General features: G+C 45.0%; 1 protein-coding gene and 1 long non-coding RNA gene across 4 annotated transcripts in view; one reads left to right on the forward strand and one right to left on the reverse strand.

Annotated features, from left to right (window-relative positions):
- The window catches only part of SLC43A3 (solute carrier family 43 member 3), a 61901-nt gene extending 52761 nt beyond the window's left edge, over positions 1 to 9140 (reverse strand). Inside the window, exon 1 of one of the 3 annotated variants that reach the window (XR_007243562.1) lies at positions 8987 to 9140. The gene's annotated coding sequence lies outside the window, so the exon portion shown is untranslated. Of the gene's footprint in view, positions 1 to 8714; positions 8840 to 8986 lie in introns of those variants that run through there. The other 2 variants (XM_048485376.1, XM_048485377.1) reach the window with 2 other exon arrangements.
- An 11-nt stretch (positions 9141 to 9151) lies between these two features.
- Positions 9152 to 18064, forward strand: LOC125426721. The gene is made up of 3 exons (XR_007243563.1): positions 9152 to 9824; positions 17529 to 17669; positions 18016 to 18064. It is a non-coding gene; the product is annotated as an uncharacterized LOC125426721 (long non-coding RNA).
- Positions 18065 to 21885: the final 3821 nt, after the last annotated feature.

A 21885-nucleotide genomic window follows, 5' to 3' on the forward strand; every position in this document is an offset into this window, starting at 1 on the left:
TCAGCTGCACAACCTACAAATTAAATGTGGAGTGATGGCTTGGGTACACAAGCAGTGTTGATTTTGCTCCCCCCAGAGGGTTGTTGTATGCAGGGTCACCTCCGCAGTGCAAAGTGCCAGCTCCCACTTATTGCCCCCCCCCCAAGGGTGCCCTTTGTCCATACTAAGTCTGCACATCTGGCAGCTCCCCAGACTGCATGCCTTACCTGCAGGGATGCATGATGTTCAGAAGGGGGAGAAGTCCTGTTATTGGCTGCTGCTTAGGGAGCTGTGCTGGTTTCTGCCCCACTGGCCAGCTGCTTGGTTGCCTTCTGGAGCTGACTATGGCTATGGAGGCAGGGCTGTACTGATGGGAAGAGGGAACTTTTCACAGTCAGATACTGCAGCTCTATGGGCTGTGCCACAGTTTTTGCTATCATAACTTTGCACTAGCAAAAGTGGATGTTCACAGCTTAGAAGGGATCAAGAAACTGTCTTTGGCCCCACCCCAGGAATGCTCCCTTCAATGCCAGGACAAGGTCCTGTGCCAAAGGAGTGCCGCTGCAATGGCTGGGCCAGTGCCCCTGTGTCACAGTTAAACACCACTCTCCAGCATTCACGCCAGGCCCAGGGTCACACTGCCTCCATAGAACTTTTGGAGGCCCATTGGATTGTGGTGAAAATTACAATGTTAAACCATTAAAACCATTATACATCCACGTTTTAAAAAAAATTGAATTATGATCTTTCATATGATAGCAGCTAGAATTACCTTCACGAGATGTTGACAATCAGATAATATTCTACCAGTAGAAGGGTGGATCATGAAATGTAAAGAAACCTTTTTGGTAATCAAATTGATACTTTTAAAAAGAGGGAAGGATGTATGTCAATTGAATAGAGTTTGGCAAACCTAGTTTGTTTTTTAACCATTGTTCAACTGATATAATTAAGTGGCATACAAAAATTTCAGTGGAATATTATTTCAGGTATTTCTGTTAATAATTAATTATATAATCTTAAAGTAACTTCTAAAATTTTGTAAATAAAATAATCCCCCTCCCAAACATACATAAGTAAAACAATTTTTAAAACGTTTTCACAGTGTTAACAATAAAAATGCAGTATTTTGTCATCCCCATTGCATCTGCACATAATCCTACAGCTGAGCTTTTACTTGTTTGGGGATTTTTATACCATAGCCCTCATGATTTGAACTCTGACCACATGATAGCCCACTGTGATCAATTTGCCACTTACTCTGCAGACAAAATGACTCAGATCTACTCTACATTAGATGCTGGGGTGGATGCATGTCCAGATTACATACCTTTGGCATCTGCTTGTCAGATCTATATGACCTTTCAGCTTGTAGAGCCTGAGGATGTGAACAAGATCTTTGGACACAGGAGACCTACTGCTTGTGTTCTGAACCCTTCCCTTCCTGGCTGATAAAACCTGCCAGAGAGGGGCTGGATAAGAAGAGTGAGAAAAGCTTCCTTGAGACCAGGAGTTGTGCTGCTCATGTTCAAGGAGGCCGTGATTTGACCTGCTTTTAAAAAACTGTCTCTGAGTTCTATTATGTTGCTTTTTAAAAAATTCAGCCAGTCTCCAATCCTCCATTTTTGGGCAAAGTGCTGGAGTAGATTGTTGCCTCTCAAATCATCCTCTGTGTGTTCTTGGTTTTCTGACTCCATTTCAGTTTGGCTTTATGCTAGGATTTGAACCAGAGACTGCTTTGGTCATTTTGGTTGATGATCTCTAATGTGAATTAGACAGGGGTGATGTGACCCTGCTAGTGCCCTTGATACTGTTGACCATAATATTCTATTGAGCTGCCTTTCAGGGCACTATATTACAATGGTTTAAGTTGCACTCAGAAATTTGTGTTGGGGAATCCCTGTTTTGTTACATAATCATTGACCAGTGGAGCCCTACAAGGCCTGATCCTATTCTCCAAGCTATTTATGTGAAACTACTGGAAGAAGAAATCAGGAGATATGGGCGGCACTGTCACCATTATGTGGATAACACCCAGCGCTACCATTCATCTTCTCCTAATTCCAAGGATGCCACTGATGTTCTGAATTGATGCTTAGAGTCAGTAATTAACTGGATACAGGTGAACAAGCTGAAATGTAGTTCTGACAAGATGAAGATTCTTTAGGCTAGTACAGGGGTAGGGAACCTGCAGCTCTCCAGATGTTCAGGAACTACAATTCCCATCAGCCTCTGTCAGCATGGCCAATTGGGCTAGTAGAAAGGCAGATCAGGGACTTCAGACCTCTCCCATCTTGGATGGGATTATACTATCCTTGAAAACCAGATGGCTGCTGTGCCTCAGAGTGGGTTTGCCCAGCTCTGGCTGGTGCATCAATTGCATCCATTCCTGGGTAAGTCAGATCTAGCCACAGTGATCCATGTTATAGGTATATCTAGATTAGACTACTGCAATGAGCTCTACATGGTGTTGCCTTTGAAGAGTATTTGGAAGCTGCAGCTAGGGCAGAATGCTGTGGCTAGGCCAGCCAGCTACTGGGCAGCCATGTCCCCAAATGCTACAGCATTAATTAATTAATTAATTAATTAATTAATTAATTAATTAATTCAATTTCATATCCTGCTCTTCCCAACCTGTCAGCCAGGCACCCCGTGGCTGACAAAACCTGACAATACATGATATCAACAATCAACAAGGTTAAAATAACAACAATAAAATATTAAAATTCCTATTCCAAAATTACACTTGCTACCAATCCTCTCCTGAGCTCAATTCAAGGTGTTCATTTTATCCTTTACACTCCTACATAGTTTTGGAACAGGGGTATCTATAGGACCATTTTCTGCCACACGTTCCTGCCTGGGAATTAAGATTGCAGGAAGATGCCCTCCTGATTGTCTCACCAATTAAATAATTGGTGGGTATATGAGAGATGGTCTTTTCTGTGGCAGCCCCACAATTATGAAACAACCTCCCAAGGGAGGTGTGCCTGGCTCCTTCTTTATACATCTTCAGGTGGAAGATGAAAACAATTTTATAGGATGGCATTTTTTTAGCTCTTACCAGTATTATTGGCAATCCTAATTAGAGTTTTTAATCTGTGACTTGAATGGGTTTTACAATTGTTTTAATTGTATTTTCATGTTTTATTTATATTATAAGTCACCTTGAGTTCCAAAAGGGGAAAAAAACCCAGCTAATAAATGTTTTAAATAAAAACAAAATTAAAATACATACAAAACATAAAACCATTAGTTAAGAGAGAGGAATGCCAAACAAAACATCTTCAACCACTGTCACCCTAAGTAGGCAGTCTCCACCTTAGTTGGGGAAAGTAGCTGGAGACAGAACAAGAAGGGCTAAATAGGATCAATAACCTTTGTGTAGTAGGATAGTCCTTGGCGAGAACTCTAAAAAAAGAGCAGGTAGTTGTATAATTAAAATGTTATTTTATTAAAAAATAACATTAGTACAACAGGAAATGTATTTTAAGCAATGAACATATACGCATAAAACATATAACAGCTGACTAACAGAAAAGAGAGGAAGTTGAACAGGGATTTAGGGATGGACGATAGTTACCAGTCTTGAAGGGGTGTCCAGGGAAAGCAGCGCTGAAGATTAAATATCAACCAGCATTTCCAGGAACAAAACGAAGAGCCCAGATGCAGGTGGAGGTGCATGCATGGATCCAAGGCGTAAACTACACAATATGAATGGCCAAAGGACCAAGATGTATATCCCAAAATGGATCCTGAGGTGGTATGAGGTAAGCTGGCAGGAAAGCCAGAGAGAAAGAATTGATTGCTTTTCCAGGAATTTCAGCAAAAGGATAGGAGAAATGTGATGAGTAATCAGGACCCAAGAGAATACCTGGGTTATTCTTCTGAATACTGATTGACAGCTGGATTAGGTCCACATAGGGTGAATAATGGTCTGCTTGGAGTGCTGACTAAATCACCACCTTAGGTTGACACAATGGAGATTAGCTAGCCATATGGTCCAGTCATGCACACCTTTGGGTCAGGTGAAAAGTTCAGCAGCCAACTGCCTTCCTGCCCAGGCTTAACACATAAATTGGATCCCAAAACTATCTGAGAGATATCCATTTTTTTAGGAGCAGTGCCTTGCTCTTACAACAGTCTTTGGCCCCCAGGCCTTTGTGGCCTCCCTTAGCAGTAATAGGGTTCTAACTGCTTACATTGCTGGCAGGGGATGCAAAAAGTAGGGGACAGACAAATTTCCCTGAGGAGGGAGTTCCAGGGTTTGGGTGCCATGACCAAGAAGGCATTCTTCCAGTTTACCACCCGCTTAATCTCAGAAGACAGATACACACAAAGCAGGGCCTCCAAAGATGATTGAAGGACTGCCTAATCCCTTCAGGTGTATTGCTCCCAGAGCATACAGGGTTTTGAAAGTCAAGGTCAGCACCTTTAATTGTGCCTGGAAATAAACTGAATGCCAGTATAGTTGAGACAAGACTGGAGTGATATGGTCCCTATGACCAACTCTCCTGGATGCAGTAATCTAATCTAACCTGCATGTAAGTAACCAGGGCATGCACCACAATGGCCAGATTTTTTCTGCACAGGAAAGGCTGCAGCTGGCTACCCTGTCAAAGATGGTAAAAGGCACTCTTGGCCACAACAGCCTCCTGCTTATCTAGCAGTAGACTTTGTTCCATGAGCAGCCCTGGCCTATGAACAAGTTCGTTCAAAGCCTGAATGGGTGATACCTTAAATTCCAGGTCAGACTTTCCACCCATCAGTAGCATTTCTATCTTGTTGGGATTAAGCTTCAATGTATTGAGCAGTATCTACTGTACAACTGCCTCCAGGAACTGGTTCAGGGTTTTAGCAGCCTCCCTGGGGTCAGCTGGAAGTGCAAAATAGAATTGGGTGTCATCTGTATATTGGTGACAAACCACCCCAAATCTCCTGAGGACCTCAGCCAGTAGTCTCATCCGGATGTTTAAAAGCCTAGGAGACAAGATAAAACCTTGCTGCACACCACAGGTCAAAGGAATGAACAGCTCCTCACCAGCACCATATTCTGAAATCCTCCCCACAGGTAAAACCAGAACCACTGAAGAATGGTGCCTCCCAATCCTAGTCCAGATAGGTGGTCCAGAAGGATAGGATCGAAGGTATTGAAAGCCACAAAGGTATTGAAAGCCAGGAGAATCAACGGAGTTGCACTCCCTCTCGCCATCTCCCAGTGCAAATCATCCAGCAGAGTGACGGAGCTGCTTGAGTCCCATAACCAGATCTAAATCCACATTGGAAAAGATCTAAATGACTTGCCTCATCCAGGAAAGGTTGGAGTTGCCTATCCATCACCTACTCAATCACCTTGCTCAAGAATGGAACGTTTGAAAATTGGTCAATAATTACTGAGATCTCCTGTGTCAAGGGTAGGCTTCTTTATAAGTATTTGCACCACAGCCTGTTTCATGCCCTTCCTGACATACAGGATTAAGATGTGGTGGGAAGTACACCTCTGTTCTAAGTACTGCTGACAGAACTGGTTGGATCCAATTAGCTTTTCTACAGGTAAAAAGGGGAGAAAGGGATCCCCTTGGATCATCCAAAAGGCTATGGTGGAGATCGTGGGGCCTGCATGGACAACATGCAGGTGGGACACCATCTGTAATGAGGAAAGGAATTACATGAGATTGAATGGGAAAGATGGTGGGATCCAACCCTGTATTTGTTGTTCATCCAAGATTTTGATCAGTCCCTAAGAAAGCATGTCTTCCTTAAATAGAAATGCAATAAACATTCTAAAAAGAGAAAGGAAGGGTGGTCTAATGTCTATTTTGAGTAAAGTGGTAGACATTATCATTAAACATGGAATTATTCGGCATATAAAAGAACAGCCCCTATAGAAGAGAAATCAGCATAGCTTCTGCAAATGGAAACTATTAAGAGTTTACCAGTCTTTTTTTTTTTAGTGGGCCTGTTAACAAGCATATGGATACTTGGACTTTCACGTAAGATTTCAAAGTAAATTTAAAAGTCATAGAATAACAGGACAAGTCCTCTCACAGATTAGTAACTGATTAAACAGAAAGAATAAGAAGGGGGAGTAAATTGACAGTTCTCACAATGGAGGGCAATAGTGGAATCCTAGAGTCATTTATATTACAAGTGCTATTCAACTTATTCATAAAATATTAAAATCAAAACTGATCAATAAAATAAACAAGTTTGTAGAGGACACCAAACTATTGAGAGTAGCGAAGAGTTCCTAATATATCTTTCTAAATTTGGTGAAAGGGAAGCAACATGACAAATAAAACTAAATTCAAAGGAATAGTAGGGTAGAAAATCTTAACCACATATACAGGCCAGAAAAAGGATGCTGAGGTTGTACTGAAAAGCTGAATGAAAAATGTACACTTGCCAAGAGACACCAAGGAAACACATAAAATCCATGCTAACAATACTGAGAACAACTTGACATGGTCACTATTTTAATTCCCGTGTATAAACCTGTGGTAGCCAATATATGAATACTAAATCTGTGGAAGCCAATATTTGAATACTGTAATGCAATTCTAGTCACCCCATCTGAAAAAAAAATTACAGAACTGGAAAAAGTACAGAAAAGAATGCCCACAACAACTGGTATAGCTTTGTTTTAAAAAGAACAAACATACAGGGATTTTAAATTCATAAACAAGACTACAAAGGTGACTAATTGAGGTTAATAAAATTATTAATGGTACAGAGAAAGAAAACAAGAAAAAATTATTTCCTTGCTTACAATTGTGGAACAGGATAATCTAAAGAAATTGACTGACAGTAAATTCTAGATAGGAAACACTTCTTCAAGTAATACATAATTAAATTATGGAGTTTAGACTGCAATCCTAAAAACAGTTTCCTGGCAGTAATTAATAAAATTGGACTAACCTCTGAGTAGACCTGCTTAGGTTTGATCTCTTAGCACCCCCTGTTTTATGACATTCACTAGTTGAGCAACTTTAAAATAGAACCAGACAATCAATGAAGGATGGGCCAATCAAGCCCTATTAATTATAGCAATTAAATGAAACATTTGTGCTCAGAGGCTTGGCACCTCTCATGAAAAGTTATCAGAAGGAGGCCTTTGTGTCTTGCTTACAGACTTTCTAGAGGCATGTCTGGTCACTGAAAATGCTGGAATAGATGTGCCCTTAGTCTGACCAATTATGGCTGCTTTTATGTTCTCGTCTTCTCTTCAGAGATGAAAGCCAGTTTATGCCCTGCAGCAGAACGACCCTTCAGAGCAGGAAATATAAGATGAGGGGAACCAACTGACTAGACAACAGATGCAATTCTGTCCTCACTTTACTGAATGGATTGGACAGGAAACAACTGGCACAAACTGAAGGTGTGTCCCACTGATGCAAAAGAGAAATATTAATTTACACAAAAGAGAAATATTTATTTACATACTCTTGTAACTAAGCATTTGGCTGAATGTATCAAAAAAACAGTTTGGCTCTTTGTTCAGTCTGTGGCTATTCAAAGCACAGAACCTGAAACCCTGACCAACAGTGCTGTTTTCTGAACTGAGCAAACAGCAGAGCGCTCCTATCAACTTTTGGCAGTAACTGAGCTAGTGAAAGGAGGGCAATTGTGTGCCCTTCAGCTAGCTCCAGAAACATAACTGGGCAGAAGCACAAACACTTTTACTGATGAAGACAAAGTGGCAGAAAAAGTCTTGTTTCCCTTCACTGTTTCTACCACGCTATTTCAGAACTACAAACAGTGGACAGGACCACAGAGACAAAAGGCTGGAGACAGAGAATGCCTTTCTGAAAACGTGCAATGGTCTGAGAACAGCTTTATTTCCCATGGTGTACATGTACATTATTTTTCTTCCACTGTTGCAACCGGTCATACAGTTTTTCAACTGGCAAAATTTGCTTAACAGGGAAGGCAGTGTGGTATACATTCATCACATACTGTGATTGTCTTGTCTTTTAAACTACCCTCTGTTTGTGGGGCTATCATTTGTCTCCACCCAAGAAACTTCTTTGGGGATTTCTCAAACAGCTGCTAAGCAAGGTTTGCCTTCTGTATCCTATGGCAAACTCCTGCCTCATTCCTGGGCACCCAAAAAAACCCCAAATAGACCCCAGTACAGAGGGATACCAACTAGCTCCACAAGTTCTTTGCCAAAACACAAGGTCTCCTCTGAAACTAACACCTACCAACGCTACCCTGAGCTTCAGCAAGTTGTTCTGCACCTTTAAACTCCCAAGCAAATTGACCCCCTCAAATTTTCCAGAAGCTTTGTTTGGTTTCCCTTTCAAAGGCCAGATCAGATACAGGATAATTAAATTCATCGTACAGCTTTATACTCTGTTAGGATGTTGTTTGGATGGTTTTATTTGAACACATCTAGACAAACACACAACACACAGGTTACAAACTCAGTAGCAGTATCCCTTTTGGCCAGGATCTATTGGCCTGTGCCTCATTTCCTCACCATCTGAACACCCTCAATGTTAAAATATCACAGCTTCTCTCAACAATACAGCTTCTCTCACTCACACAAACCATTACGCCATGGCCTCCCAGGATGTCAGGAACCAAGGCTGCAACCTATGCACTGCTACTAGTATCAGCTTTCTCTATGCGCCCTCATTTAGGAAGGAAGTCCCTTCATGTTCAACCACTGAGCTGGGTGTCACTTGCTTCCGAGTAAACATGCCTAGAAGAATGTAACCGATTTAGCCCACCTTCTTGGTGCAAGTCCCACTTCCACTCAGTCCAAGGCGCGCAAGAGGAGAGAGACAGCAGCACAGTGCAAAGGGAACCGAAGGGCAGCAGAGGCCCTCTGGAGTCGACCAACCTCCTCCCCTCCCTCACGTGCCCCCCTGCCCCTTTTTCCTTCCCTGCCCAGCTATGAGGATTCAATCACCAGCCTGGTTCCCGCTCTGCCCCCTCGGGCACCTCTCCGATTGGCCACCACCGAGTCCTTTCCCGCCTTCAGCCCTCCTCCCCCTGGTACCTGGTGATGCTGGAGGTCGGCGCACCAGCCAGGGGAGCCGGGCCGGGCCCAGACACGGAGGCTCGTTCTGCCTGCCTCAGCCCGGCCTCCCGCCTCGTGTCATCGTCGCAGAGCCGCTGCCAGCTGTCGTCCTCCCTCGCCGCTCTCTCCGACGACAACGCGGGGAATCTCTGTGACGTCGGTAGGGACACGCCCCCCCTCCCTTGCGAAGGGGCTTCGTCCGCCTTCGCGCAGCCAGCCAGAAGGAAAGGGGGATTCCCGCGGGAAGATCTTTGCCTAAGCGCGTGGCGGCCCCGCTTCGCGCCGCGGGGCATGGATCTTGACTAGGCTTGCCCTTCTTGGTGCTTTTTAATTACAGGCAGCGTCAGAAAAGGGTCGCGAGGAGGAAAGGGGCTGTTAACCCTTCCCTCCCCTTCTGCCATTTAATTTCGCCCCACCACCAATCTGCAATTTGCAGGAAGGGCCAAGCTCCTGGATAGGAGTTCTTCCACCTGCATCTATCCACGGGAGACCGGCTCTCGCACCTCTCAGTACAACCGCAGGCCTCGAAACATAGTGCTGTGGCATCGAAACTCATTTTACTGGCCAGGTCGAAAACCTTATCTCAGCAGTCAGCACTACTACCATCACAGGCTAAAGGCCATCCCCCAGCTGCAAAGTCACCATCCAGCTGGGCCTTCCTGGTGCTTTTTAAAAGAAAAGACTGCATTGACTTCTCCAGTTTGACACTTTGGTTCTAGCTATGCTTTATATTCGTTCATCAAAAGTTGTTACCTGTAAACCGAACTCCTAGGTACTGGAAGAAATGTGTTACACTGCAGATGGAACTATTTCTGAGGTTTGTAAGAATTACTACATTCTTCCACAGGAAAAGATTCCTATTTTTAACGCTCCCTGGGATTAAAATTAACTTTTAGAAAGCATCCCTCCAAGTAGAAAAATTGTTCAGCAAAGGTGAGAGCCAGGCTAGAACCTGTCTCAGCCTGTCTCCTTGCTGTGACACTAGGTCTGTTTCAGTCTGCAAGGAGTTTTCACTCGAGATCATTAGAAAATGTCACCCTTCACCTATAGTCCAAATTGCTAACATTCACTCATCCATTTCAGCCCCCTCCTGCTGCCAGTAGGGTGTCGGTCAGATATGCCAAGTTGATAATGTTGAAGCTGAGGGGAGGAGATCATAAGCAAACACATGCAGCAGCAGATAAGCCATGGAGGGAGCACAGAGCCATGGGAAAAGGTGACCTGCAGCATATGCCATGCATGTATTTGCCCAAGATCCCTTCTTGTTTTGTCTGTCTTCAAAAACAACATCATAAAACAACAGTCTTAACACACATAAACACGAGTATTTTTGACATGGTATAACAAGAGGCTTGATAATTTGCTGCCACATGCAGAGCTGGATGTGTGTATTTTCCGTTAACACCCTTGTCACTTTGACAAGTAGTGCCAAACTCCCTGAGAAGGTGCCGTGTAGGTCTGTGCACAGAGACGCCCTTTGTGTACCACTCTGTGGAATTTCTATCAGGAAGGGTTAGATCAAGCAATTGCAAGGACAGTGTGTTTCAGTCTGACTACAGTATTGTCTACCATGCAGCACGTACGTAAGAGTGAATGGCAAGTATTTGAATGCTGGACTAGATGAACCCTAGATCTGATCCAGCAAAACTCGATTGTATTGTTTTGAAAAAGGAAAAGGTTATGTTCCCTGGTTCTTAACACTTGAACCTGTTGCTGCTATGACCTGGCTTGTTGTCTGTTACAATGGCTAGCCCAATCCTGTCTTGTTTCTTGACCACACTGGGTTCTGTCAGCCTGCATCTGGATCACCCAGGCTGAGTAGATTGTGCTACTGCACTCAGATCTAATGCGTGTGTGTGTGTGTGTATGTGTGTGTACAGTGCCATCAAATCCCAACTGACATAGTGACCTCAGCAAGAGGCTTTAAGGCCAAAGAGAAGCAGAGATAATTTGCAACTGCCTTCCTCTGCAAAGTCTTTCTTGGTGGTCTCCCACCTTCTTAACTTCCAAGATCTGATGAGATCAGGAAGTCATGCTGCTGTCCCTTCCATACATGTTCGATATGTTCCGTATTTAAAAGATTTATAGCCCACTTTTTCAGTAAAAATAGCACTAAAGGTGGCTTACAAATGAAAGTTTTAAAACTGATAATACAACAAATGCTAGCACCCAAAAAAGCAACAAAACAGCAACAGTCTAACAGCCATTAAGTGGTAAATAATAATATACTGGCAATCAGTTCTAAAAATTAAGGAAAATCAAGAAGAGAAACAGCAAATTACAGTGCAATGAGATCAGTTCCAGATCTCCACCATCAAACAGCCTCCAGAGTTCAATATCACAGTTTTTAAAGGTCACCACATGCCCCAAAACAAAGGGGCACTATTAATTTATTCTAGCAGAGAGTTCCATGGTCTGGCAACCATAGCCCCCAAAGCCCCCATCACAAATGTCCTCCAATCTCTCTTGCTTACCATTCACAGAGCAGGGTAGTAACACAAGTCAGCAATCACAGGCAGACTCCTAGAAGTAGAGACTGACCCTTATGGAGTTCACAGTGAAAACAGCAGCCAGAAAGAAAGCCACAATACACAACTGACTGGGGAGAAGGCAAAAACATCTGAATAGTCAAATATAGTTTTGAGCAGTTTTTCCACGAAGCTTAAGAGATCTGAAGAGAATGTGTATTTTATACAGTGGTTAAAATTATTCATTTACTCTGGAGTAAGCCAGAAGCGATACCACCAAATGTAGATTTGAATGCATATGCTGAGTGTCACTTCCCCCTGAGGAGAAACATTTATCTTCAAAACACACTGGGAAATTTTTGGATCCAGCTTGCTAGCAAAGCTGTCATGCACCCATTGGTTTTGTCATCTCTTCATCGCACAATAAAAATAAACCGCATAAATGGCCCCTGGGGGAGGAAAGAAGAAAGTGGGAAGAAAAACGATTCTTAAAAATGTATCTCATAAAGAAACTCTCCAATGGATAAAAGACCATTTGGAGATGGCTGCCTTGCTCGCACACATAACAATTGGTGTTATGCAGGCAACATTTGCATAGCAACAGGAGTCAGTTCAAAGACCCAAGAACAACTGTGGAAGCAATCATGCCACTTCCTGTTTAGTACTTGCTGTTTTTTTTATCACACTACTGTGAGGTGCAAAGTAAACATAATGGAAGCAGCCATGATGTTCACTTGTCTGCTCTCTTGACAGATAGTTAAGGTCTAACTTTTACCTCCTAGGTTTTCATGTTTGCTCCTCACTACCTTAGTATCCTCATGGTCTGTTGCTCCAATCTGTTTTCTTCCAGAATGGCACCAACCCCAGAAATGAGCTATGAGAGAGAAACATACTTGGAGCAATGGTGGAGTCAGAAAGTTTATCACCTCTTTTGATAAAAAAAAGTAGCCCCTATATTCCCGCTGTATATGTGAACGGGCACGACAAACAAATAAGCAAATGAAGTTTCCTGCATCACATCTACTTTGGCCTTCAGATAAGTTGTTCAGGATAGGAACTGGCAGTGTGTGATGGGATGTATCAGCACTGACTTTAATGCCTGCCATGGCCTTGTATGATACCACTGTATTTAAATATACCACCTCCACAAGAACGTTTCTGCAGCCATAATGTATGTTTGGAAGTTACTGCAGGTTATTTTCCACATAACATTTCCCTGTGTGAATAATTAATTTACACACTCAGTGTAGCCATGGCAGCCTTGGTTTTATAAGGTTTATGTGTGTTCTATGTGTTGCACATAACTATATCCATGTGATGTGTGAAGCAACACTGCAGCCTCTGAATGTGAGTAGCTAAAGGTAAATAAGCACTCACTCATGGCGGAGTACATCCTCATGGAGTATATCATATTTTTACAAAGAGGCTTTCTAGCTGGAAAAAAAGCCATGTGAAGCAGTACTGAACTGAGGGAGGTGTGCCAGCACAGCCGACCAGAGACTGAACTATTCCCAGCAACCAGCAGAGGGAACCTTAGGCCCATGTATTTGTGCCAGGGAAGCTTGACAAGATCCTTCCTGATTTTCCCTCATTAGCTAGCCAGCTGGCTGCAGGCGCATCTCTGAGATTTGAAAGGTCTTAAAAGATGCAACTCAGAGGTGTTACTAGCAAACTTCACACCACAGTTCTGCAGCTGCACTCTGGTGCACTGTAAAGATGCCCCTTGCAATAACTGTCCGTATTCAGCGGTGATGGGACATACACTGAATAGGTTGTTCAAAGAATGCACATTGACCCTCCAAAGAGAATATCCTTTAGGTGCAAAAAACATCCCTCTCAAGTGTTTATGTTTTTTTTTGCACTGCTACTGTTTCTCTGCACCCAATATGCATCACTTCCAAAAATGTATATTTTCCAAGCTGCAGTCCTAAATCCACTTACTAGGGAACATGTCCCATTAAATTCTGTTGGCCTTTCTCCTGAATGCACGTGATTTGGAGATCATACTGTGCAGAAGCTGGATAAAGAAATGAGAAGCAAAAGAAAATTATAGACACACTGAAATAATGTAGAAATTGTAGATGGGAGACAGAAGACAATTTGGGCCATGATTGATTGTTGACCGTTCCAGGGAGTGTTTAACTCTAGAACAGGGGTCACCAACATGGTGCCCATGAACCCCACAATGCCACACCTTTACCTGGTGCCTGCCAATTGTTTTTAGAGAATGAGCAGGGCCAGGTGGTACTCTTGTCTAGCACGGTTTCTGATAGGGACCAAAGATATCATTTAACGGCTTTTCTTTGGTGGCAGTCTGTACCAGTGTTGACTTTATTCTCTCACACCCCTCTTGTCCAATATATTTTATATACACTCACCTACCTATAGCTGTGTGGTTGGTTCAACATCCTATGGCAAGTATTTTGGGATTGTGCCCATTACCTTGTATAAGAATTCCAAAGGTGTCTACAGACCCAAAAAGGTTGGGGACCCTAGCTCTTGAATATGGAAAGCAATACCATTAGGCATATACAAAGTGCCTTGTATACCACACTGAATTCTTACAGCAAGCCATGTTTGAACAGAAAGTGAGCTTCCAAGATGGTTTCGGGAAAGCATTGCTGAAAGAGAATATTCAGTGCAGTTAGACAACATTTTCCATTCTCTCCATTTGGGTCCCTTACAATCCCAGACTGAAATCAGTGATATTTATGTTATTTGTAAATTATCTGGTGTCAGGGGTTAACAGTAAGGTAAATTTGCAGATGGCATGAAATTGTTAAGGATGGTTTAAAAAACTGAACAGATTGCAAAGAGCTCTAAAAGGGTCTCTGAAAACTGGGCAACAGATGGCAGAGAAGATTCAACATAAATAAGTGCAAAGTGATGCACAGTAGGCTAGAGAAACTGAAGAATCCCAACTTCACACATATCCAGGTGGGATTTAAATTGACTGTAACCACTCATGACAGAGATCTTGGGGTCATGGCAGTAATAGAAACCTCAGTGGGAAACGACAACCCAGTATACTCTTCTAGTTAAAAAGGGCAAAGCCAAAGCTGGAGAAGATTGGAAAATGAAATAGCGAGTATAATAAGGTTATTGTATACATCGAAGAATCCCACAGTTAGAATGCTGTGCTGGGTCTGCCTTTCCACAGCCCCTCCCCATCGGGAGAGGCAATCTGGAGAAAGTACTTATGGGGGAGAGGGATAGCACTGTGTAAGAAGTTCCATGCTTTTCGGGGGGTGGGGGGGAGATGACTTAAGAGGTGGCATGATTGAAATTTATAACAGTGCCAGGAAAGAAACTCTCTCTAGGCACTAGCACTGGTGCTCATGAAATGAAATTGATTGGCAGTAAGTTCAGGACAAAATAAAGAATTCTTCATGAAAGGTGTAATTAACTGGTTGCCACTAGAGAATCCTGGTTGGCTTTTAAAAATAGATTACATGGGTTCCTGGAGGAGTAAAAAGATGGAGCCTTCATGTAAAAAGGCAGTATTTCTTCTGCTCTTCTAGAAGGCCATGCCCCTTCTTCTGAGTTCAGCCAGTAGCAAGCAACCCACTTATGGAGACAGCTGGGCTGGGCTGAACGACCTTTGGTCTTCTGCAGAAAATCCATGTGTGTGTTCCACATCTTCCTGGGTTCCAGAGTATCTTTTGGAGGGAATGTATTCCTTCAAGCGCAATGAATTGTGATCCACAAGCACATCAGATGAGAACGTTACAGGTCAGCCTGGTCTGGGTGGAAAGAAAACAAAGTGGAAAGGTGGCACCACGTGGAGTTGGAAAGGAAATGCAGGAATGAGGACTGGGTCAAGCACTGAGGACTGGGAGACAATGGGGAAATATTCTGCGTGCGTGTGGGGGGGCGGGGGGTGCGTGCAATGTGAAAGGAAGAGGGAAAGCCAGGCAACGCTGGGGATGGCAGAGGCCCATGCTTAGTTGGCCCCAGTGCGTTGCGGGAGCGATCTTCCCTCCCGGAGCGAGCCGCACATGACCAGCCAAGCGGATGACGGCCCCCCTGAGTCAGCCTGAGCTCCCGCCCGCCACCGCCCACCTGCACCCTCACCGTCTGTCTCTCCATCTTGTGATATTTCACTCCGGAGGCAGCGAGGCAAACAAACTCGGTGCCAGATTGTACTGCGCAGCCCCTCCCCGGTCCTCCCCGGGCGCCACAGAGCTCCTCGGCAGCGCTGCCTGCCTGGGTCGCAGAAGCCTCTCCCCGTCCTCCCCTCCGCAGTTCTCACGCCAATCAGAGCCACGGCTCCCTATCAATGACAGGCGCCGCCCACTCCTTCGCCTAGCGAGAGGAGGTCACTTTTCGCCGCGAGTTCTGTTCCCCTCGACTCCGTGCAGCTGAAGACGCTCCTGCGTGTGCATTCTGTCACTCGGATTTTTTTAATAAGAAAAAAGGAGGGAGGGGACCTGGTGTGTTCCAAGTTATAATAACTAAAGCTGTTCGACGTGGGTTGATTTTTGGTCACAAGCTCGCATTTTCGTAAATCCTGAAATGTTCTCCTTTTGCCAGAATTTCAACTCTATGAAATTTTTGACGGGAGGGCTTTTTTTTTCAAAATTAGTTTGTTTATTTTGCTTTCGTCCAGGTTTTCGGTAGCAAAAATGGACCGAACCCACAACTCCCGCCTGTTCAGAAACCACAACATCTTTCTGTTTCTAAACCCCCCCCCCCCCTCCCAAGACTGCAACCCAACAGTGTGTCGTTAACTTAGAGAAAACGACACTTGGAGTAAACGGGTTCTGGATATTGCCGTGGTGCTGCGCGGTCCTAATCCACTTTACTCGGGCTCTTAGACCGAGAAGCAAATTCCGCGGGGGAAGCGAAATGCATTTCCTCTGCCTGGTTACCTCTTAAATGTGGTTAGGGTCGGGCTGTTATCTTTGTAGCAATCGCTTTAGGCGTCTGGGGCGGGGGGCAGATCCCATCCCAACAAATACATCACATTTTTTAAACTGCTGTTTTCTTTTTACTCTGGGAGCTGCTCTCTGCGTTCCAAATCCGCGACATCGCCCCGTTTGGTAACGCCAGCGCTGCTCCCGAAAAGATAAACCAGGTTTGGGATGGCGCAAAAGCCCTTCACGGGATCCTGAGCGCAGTCATGACGATCCCTCGGGGCGGTTGTACTGAAATCGGACCCAGAGGCTTTCTAGCCCACAGCTCGCGCTCTTAAGCACTCCATACGAATCCAGGGTCCGAATAAAAGACCCCTCCAGCCCAGCCCAGCCCAGCCCAGCGTCGTTTTCCTGCAAAGGCCAACTCCGCAATGTCTGCAAGCAGGAGTGCTACAGACGCGCCGCCGCGCCGCCGCCGCCGCCATCCGCACCGTTTCCCCCATCACTCGTCTCCAGAGGATCCCTGCCTCGGAACAGTCAGCTTTCATTTAGCCAACACGACAGGCGCTGATGATGGCCACACAGCCTCCATCCATGAAACCTTTTAAAGCTCGCGTGTCTTGTGGCAACGAATTGCCCCAAGCCCCAAACCCTTTCCTTGGCCACCGGTCCAATCTGGTTGGAGCTCCTCTATTCGCCCCCACGCGTTGGCAACAGCTGTAGTTCATTTCTTCCTTAGGGAGGAGGTCCCGTGAAGGAAATTCCCCGGGGGCTCTCCCTTGCCTCTGCAGCCCCAGGGCCAGATGGATCGAGAGGGCGAAGAGGGGCAGGTGTCCCCCCACAGCGGCGCAGCAGGAGGGGAGGAGGCTCTGTTGCAGGCAGAGGGAGCTCCTTCCCCAGTTCCTGTCCTGTACCCCATATTAGGCTGCTGCCACTAGGAGGTGTGGGCAAGGGAGAGGGAGATCCCGGACCTGGGGGCGGGGGCGGAGCAGCAGCCCTCCGGAAAGCAAAAGCTGCCGCTGCTAGTCAGGAAGACCATAGCAAAGAGAAGGGGAAGGTCAAGGTTCGTCAAGAGATGTTCATAGACGTCCCTCTCTGCGCAGTGGGAGACACACAGCCCCTCCAGGTAACCTTCCTTGATCTCACTGATCTCCCTCCTTCCCCTGACCAAGGTTCCCTCCACTGTTCGACCTGCAGAACCTTCCAGTTCCTTGTCTTCCCACCCCCTTTCAAGGACCACTGGTCAGTGACGGCCTTTCCCACCACCCCGCTTCTGCTTTGCTGAGGTGCTGCAAGCCGTGGAGCAACCTGAAGTAGAGTGGGACCATGAGGAAGAGGGTGAGTTCTTCTCTTCCCCCACCACCGCTTTATAACTGGGAGGTGTGCTGTGCTTGGTTTTGCCAAAGGCCACAAATAGGACTGCCCTTTACCTGATAGGCTTGGCCATTTTACAGCACGAGAAGGGAGCAAAGGGGGAGCAAGAAGGGAAGCCCTGCTTGTTTGCTTGTGTCCTGTGCCATCAAATTGCTTCTGACATGAATCAATGACCTCCAAAACGTCCTATCTTTAACAGCCTTGCTCAGCTTATGCAAACTGAGGGCCATGGCCTCCTTTATAAAGACTATCCATCGCATGTTGTTTTCTTACTGTCTTCAACATTTCTTTGTATTATTGTCTTTTTCAGTGTGTCTTTTCCAGTGACTAAAGTACAGCAGCCATGGAGAGAAACACACCTTACCATGACATGATGCTTCTGAAGATGCCAGTCATAGATGTGGGTGAAACATTAGGAGCAAAAACTACCAGACTGTGGCCACACAATACTCCAGCCATGAAAGTCTGCAGCAATATGTCCAGTAGCTTCTATTTATTCATTGTTGTTTCTAGCAGCATAATTACCAGATAAAGCTTTTCTTAGGCTGTATTTCATCAGGCTGTAAAGGTGTGTGCTGTGTTTCTCATGTCAAAAGTGTGTGTGCTGTATTTAAAAAAAAATGTCCAGGAAAAGTCTAGGCTGAAAAACTTTCTCCTTGGATTGAGTTTTTATGTGTACACAGGAACTGAGGTGATATTTAATCATTATAAATAATGTAAAAGTGTAATTATATGTTAACAGTTCATAGAGGTCAACATAATTTATTCCGTCATCTAAAAGGAATGTTGATTGTATACATATATATTAAAATTTTGCATAATATATAGGTGTCATTTTATACTTTTGTCCTTCCCCCTCCTTCAAAACCTCTAGATCTGGCCTTGCCTCCCTACGGGAAGTGGCAGCTGGACTGCCCCAAAGAGTGTGACAAAGATGGAGGGGGTGGTAGTGCCCTGCCAGGAGCTGTTGCTTCCTTTCCTGCGAGAGCCGAGCCGCACTTATTGGCAGGGAAGTCTCTGGCAGTGCTGCTACCAGCTGGCGCCTATTCCAAGTTGTCATTTGCACGGGCTGCTTCTGCTTCTCACCCTTCCCCACCTCCCTTTCTTTCCCAGGCATCCCCTTTTCTTAGGTGGCATCCTCCAAGATCTTCTTCCCCGCTCCAGCAGGGAGCGACCTAGAGATCCTTGTTGGGGCAGACCTGGGCATTATACGGCCTGCGGGCCACATCCGGCCCTCCACAATATTTTCTGTTTCTTATGCGGCCCCATGGAAAAAATAATTGCCCACTCCTGTGTTGGGGAGATAGTGGAGCAATGGTGGTGTGGGAGGGGCACAGCACTTCCTTTCCGATTTAGCCATGCTGAGTCCCATTCTCTACACAGGTTATGCTATCCAGAGGCCCTAAGCCCCTGTAACTCCCATTCCCTTTAGCTTCTCCCTCCCCTTTTGAGCAAATGCACTCTACGCCTATTGAGTGTGGAGTTGCACTTGGAGACACTGACTGGAGGAGGCAAATCCTGCCCACCACCTTGGACTGTGTGTGGCCTGTCAGGTCAGGAATAAGTGCTGCACTAGGCACAGAGGGGCACCCTGATAGGATGTAACAAAAAACAACAATCTATCCCATCGGAATCTGCATAATTGGCACGGAAAAAAACATATAATTTTTGGAAATGTTAAATGAGCATATATTAAATGTTGAAACAAATATAACAATCTTGAACAGTATAGATATGTGATCCAGTAGAACTTAATTAAGTGAATAACAGCTAATCAATGTTCGCTAATCAGCTAACCAAATAAATTAATACATAGAAACATATTTAAAACTTATGAAATACAGTCAGAAATCCAACAGGTGAATGTAATGTATAGTCTTGATATCCAATTCCACTCATAGAGTAATCTGTTTTGTCCTGAAGCAATGAATTTTTTTTCTTTTACCATGGAGGAGGACTCAAGAACGTATCTTCATGAACTGTAGTCAGAAGTCCAACAAGTGAGTATGTTCTGGTATTAATTACCAATTCCCACAATATAATCTGTTTCTTCATAGACACATGTCACTGATGGAGAAGGACCAAAACAAGCACCTCCCTAAGTTGAAGTCAGGAATCCAACAGGTGAGTCCAATGCAGTATTAATATCCAGTTCTAATCACTGAATGATCTCCATTCTCCTTTATAGGTTAATCATGGTGGAGGACAAAAGCATCCTTCAATTTCTAAAGACTGCAGGTGGAAATCCAACTGGTAAATGCAGTTTTTAAGACTACTGGCAGAAATCCAACTAGTAAATGCAGTTCAAACCTCTTGTTATTGTAAACTGGAAAAAGATTTGTCTATTTGTTATCATGCTGGAGATTTTGTTGTTGTTGCGAGGGCACCCTGATAGGCCAAGGGAGAGCACTCTGATAGTCCATCATAATGATGAGTCGGAGGGAAGGCAGCATGGTATAGTCTGACCTCATCAAAATTGGGAAACTAAGCAGGGTCGGTACTTGGAGGCAAGGTCACCAAGGAAGACTTTGCAGAAAAATGCAATGGCAAACTAACTCAACTTCTCACTTGCTTTGAGAGCCCCTTGCTGGAGTTGTGAGCAGCTGACATGACATCAGTTTACACACAAACAAGCACACACAATTATGATGAACCTTTTTGATCATGGAAAGGCAGCTCTTCTTCAACTGATCCCAGTAGGGGAGCTGCTTCCTTCCCCCGAAAGCTTTGTGTGAGTTCTTTGAATGCTTGTGCTCCATATGGACCCTGGTGTGACTGGGAAATCTGCAACAAACTCGAAAGCAAGTGGCTGAGCCAGGAAAACAGAGCATTCTGTCTCCATCTGTGACCCTGAAATCCTGCAAACCTTGCAGGAGTCTCTTCCGTTCTTTAGCTGACTCTGGCTGGTAAACCCAGGATGTACACCACCTCTGGCAATTTCAGTGCAAACTGCTTCCCATAGGGTTGCCAGCCTCCAAGTGGATTTTGGAGATTTCCCAGAATTACAACTGATCTTCATAAGCTGGAGATATTTGTCCACCTGGAGTAGGGGTATCCAACTTTGGCGCTTCAGATGTTCGTGGACTGCAATACCAATCAGCCCCTGCTGGCATGGCCAACTGGACATTCCAGCAAGGGCTGATGGGAATTGCTATCCATGAGCATCTGAAGTGCCAGAGTTAGACACCTCTGACCTGGAGAAAATGAAGGATTGACTCTATGGCATTATATCATGCAGATGCTGCTCCCATCTAGGGTTGCCAACCTCCAGGTGAGACCTGGAGATTTCCCAGAATACAACAGATCTCTGCACAAGACATCTTTTCTGATGGTGAAAATGACTGGCTTTGGAGGGTGCACTGTACAGCATTGCATCTCACAAAAGTTCCTCCCTTCCCCAAACTCTGCTCTCCCCAGGCTCCACCCTCAAAATTTCCAGGAATTTCCTAAGATGGAATTGACAACACTAGTCCCTTCCCTAAACCTCATCTTCCCCAGGCTCCACCCCCAAACTCTCATCCAGGCATTTCCCAGCCAGGAGCTGTCAATCCTATAATGACATGCAGCATCTGTGTGTGATGTTCCAAGGAGTTTGGGTTAGCTGTTTCCTCTGCCCGCACCCATCCTGCCAAAGGAGCAAGGACAAAAAGTTGCATCTGGAAAAGGTCACCCTCTGATCTTGATTTCACAGGCTTGGCAAGACAGGCTTCTCTGCTTTGATTGTCCCACCACAGCAACTACCTCGGGCTGCTCAGAAGAATCTCCCACCAGTGATGAAACCAGGGAAGTGAACTTCAGTGATCTGGTGCCAAGCAGCACAAGGAGGGGGGAGTCTCTCTCTTCCTTCAGAACAATCACGAGCCACACATCAGCATCATGAGAGAGAAGGAGAAATGGGAAGCAAAATGTGGGGGTGACGGGGACGGGGTAAAGTGGTCAATCTCCCACCTCCGGCTTGGAAAGAAGCCGCCTCCTCTGCCCTGAAGCCCCTGCTTCCAATCGCATGCAATGACACACAGACTCTGCTGCGATTATTTTCCATTATAGGCGAACTGGGCTCTTCACATGCTCAGGAGTGCTCTTTCTCTTGTCATGGACCTGACTGGGTTCACGGCTAAACCCCGGCGCAAATTCAATCTTGAGACTTGGGTGCTGTGTGGTTTCCGGGTTGTATGGCCGT

This window comes from Sphaerodactylus townsendi, linkage group LG02, assembly GCF_021028975.2.
Source record: "Sphaerodactylus townsendi isolate TG3544 linkage group LG02, MPM_Stown_v2.3, whole genome shotgun sequence".
NCBI lineage: Eukaryota > Metazoa > Chordata > Lepidosauria > Squamata > Sphaerodactylidae > Sphaerodactylus > Sphaerodactylus townsendi.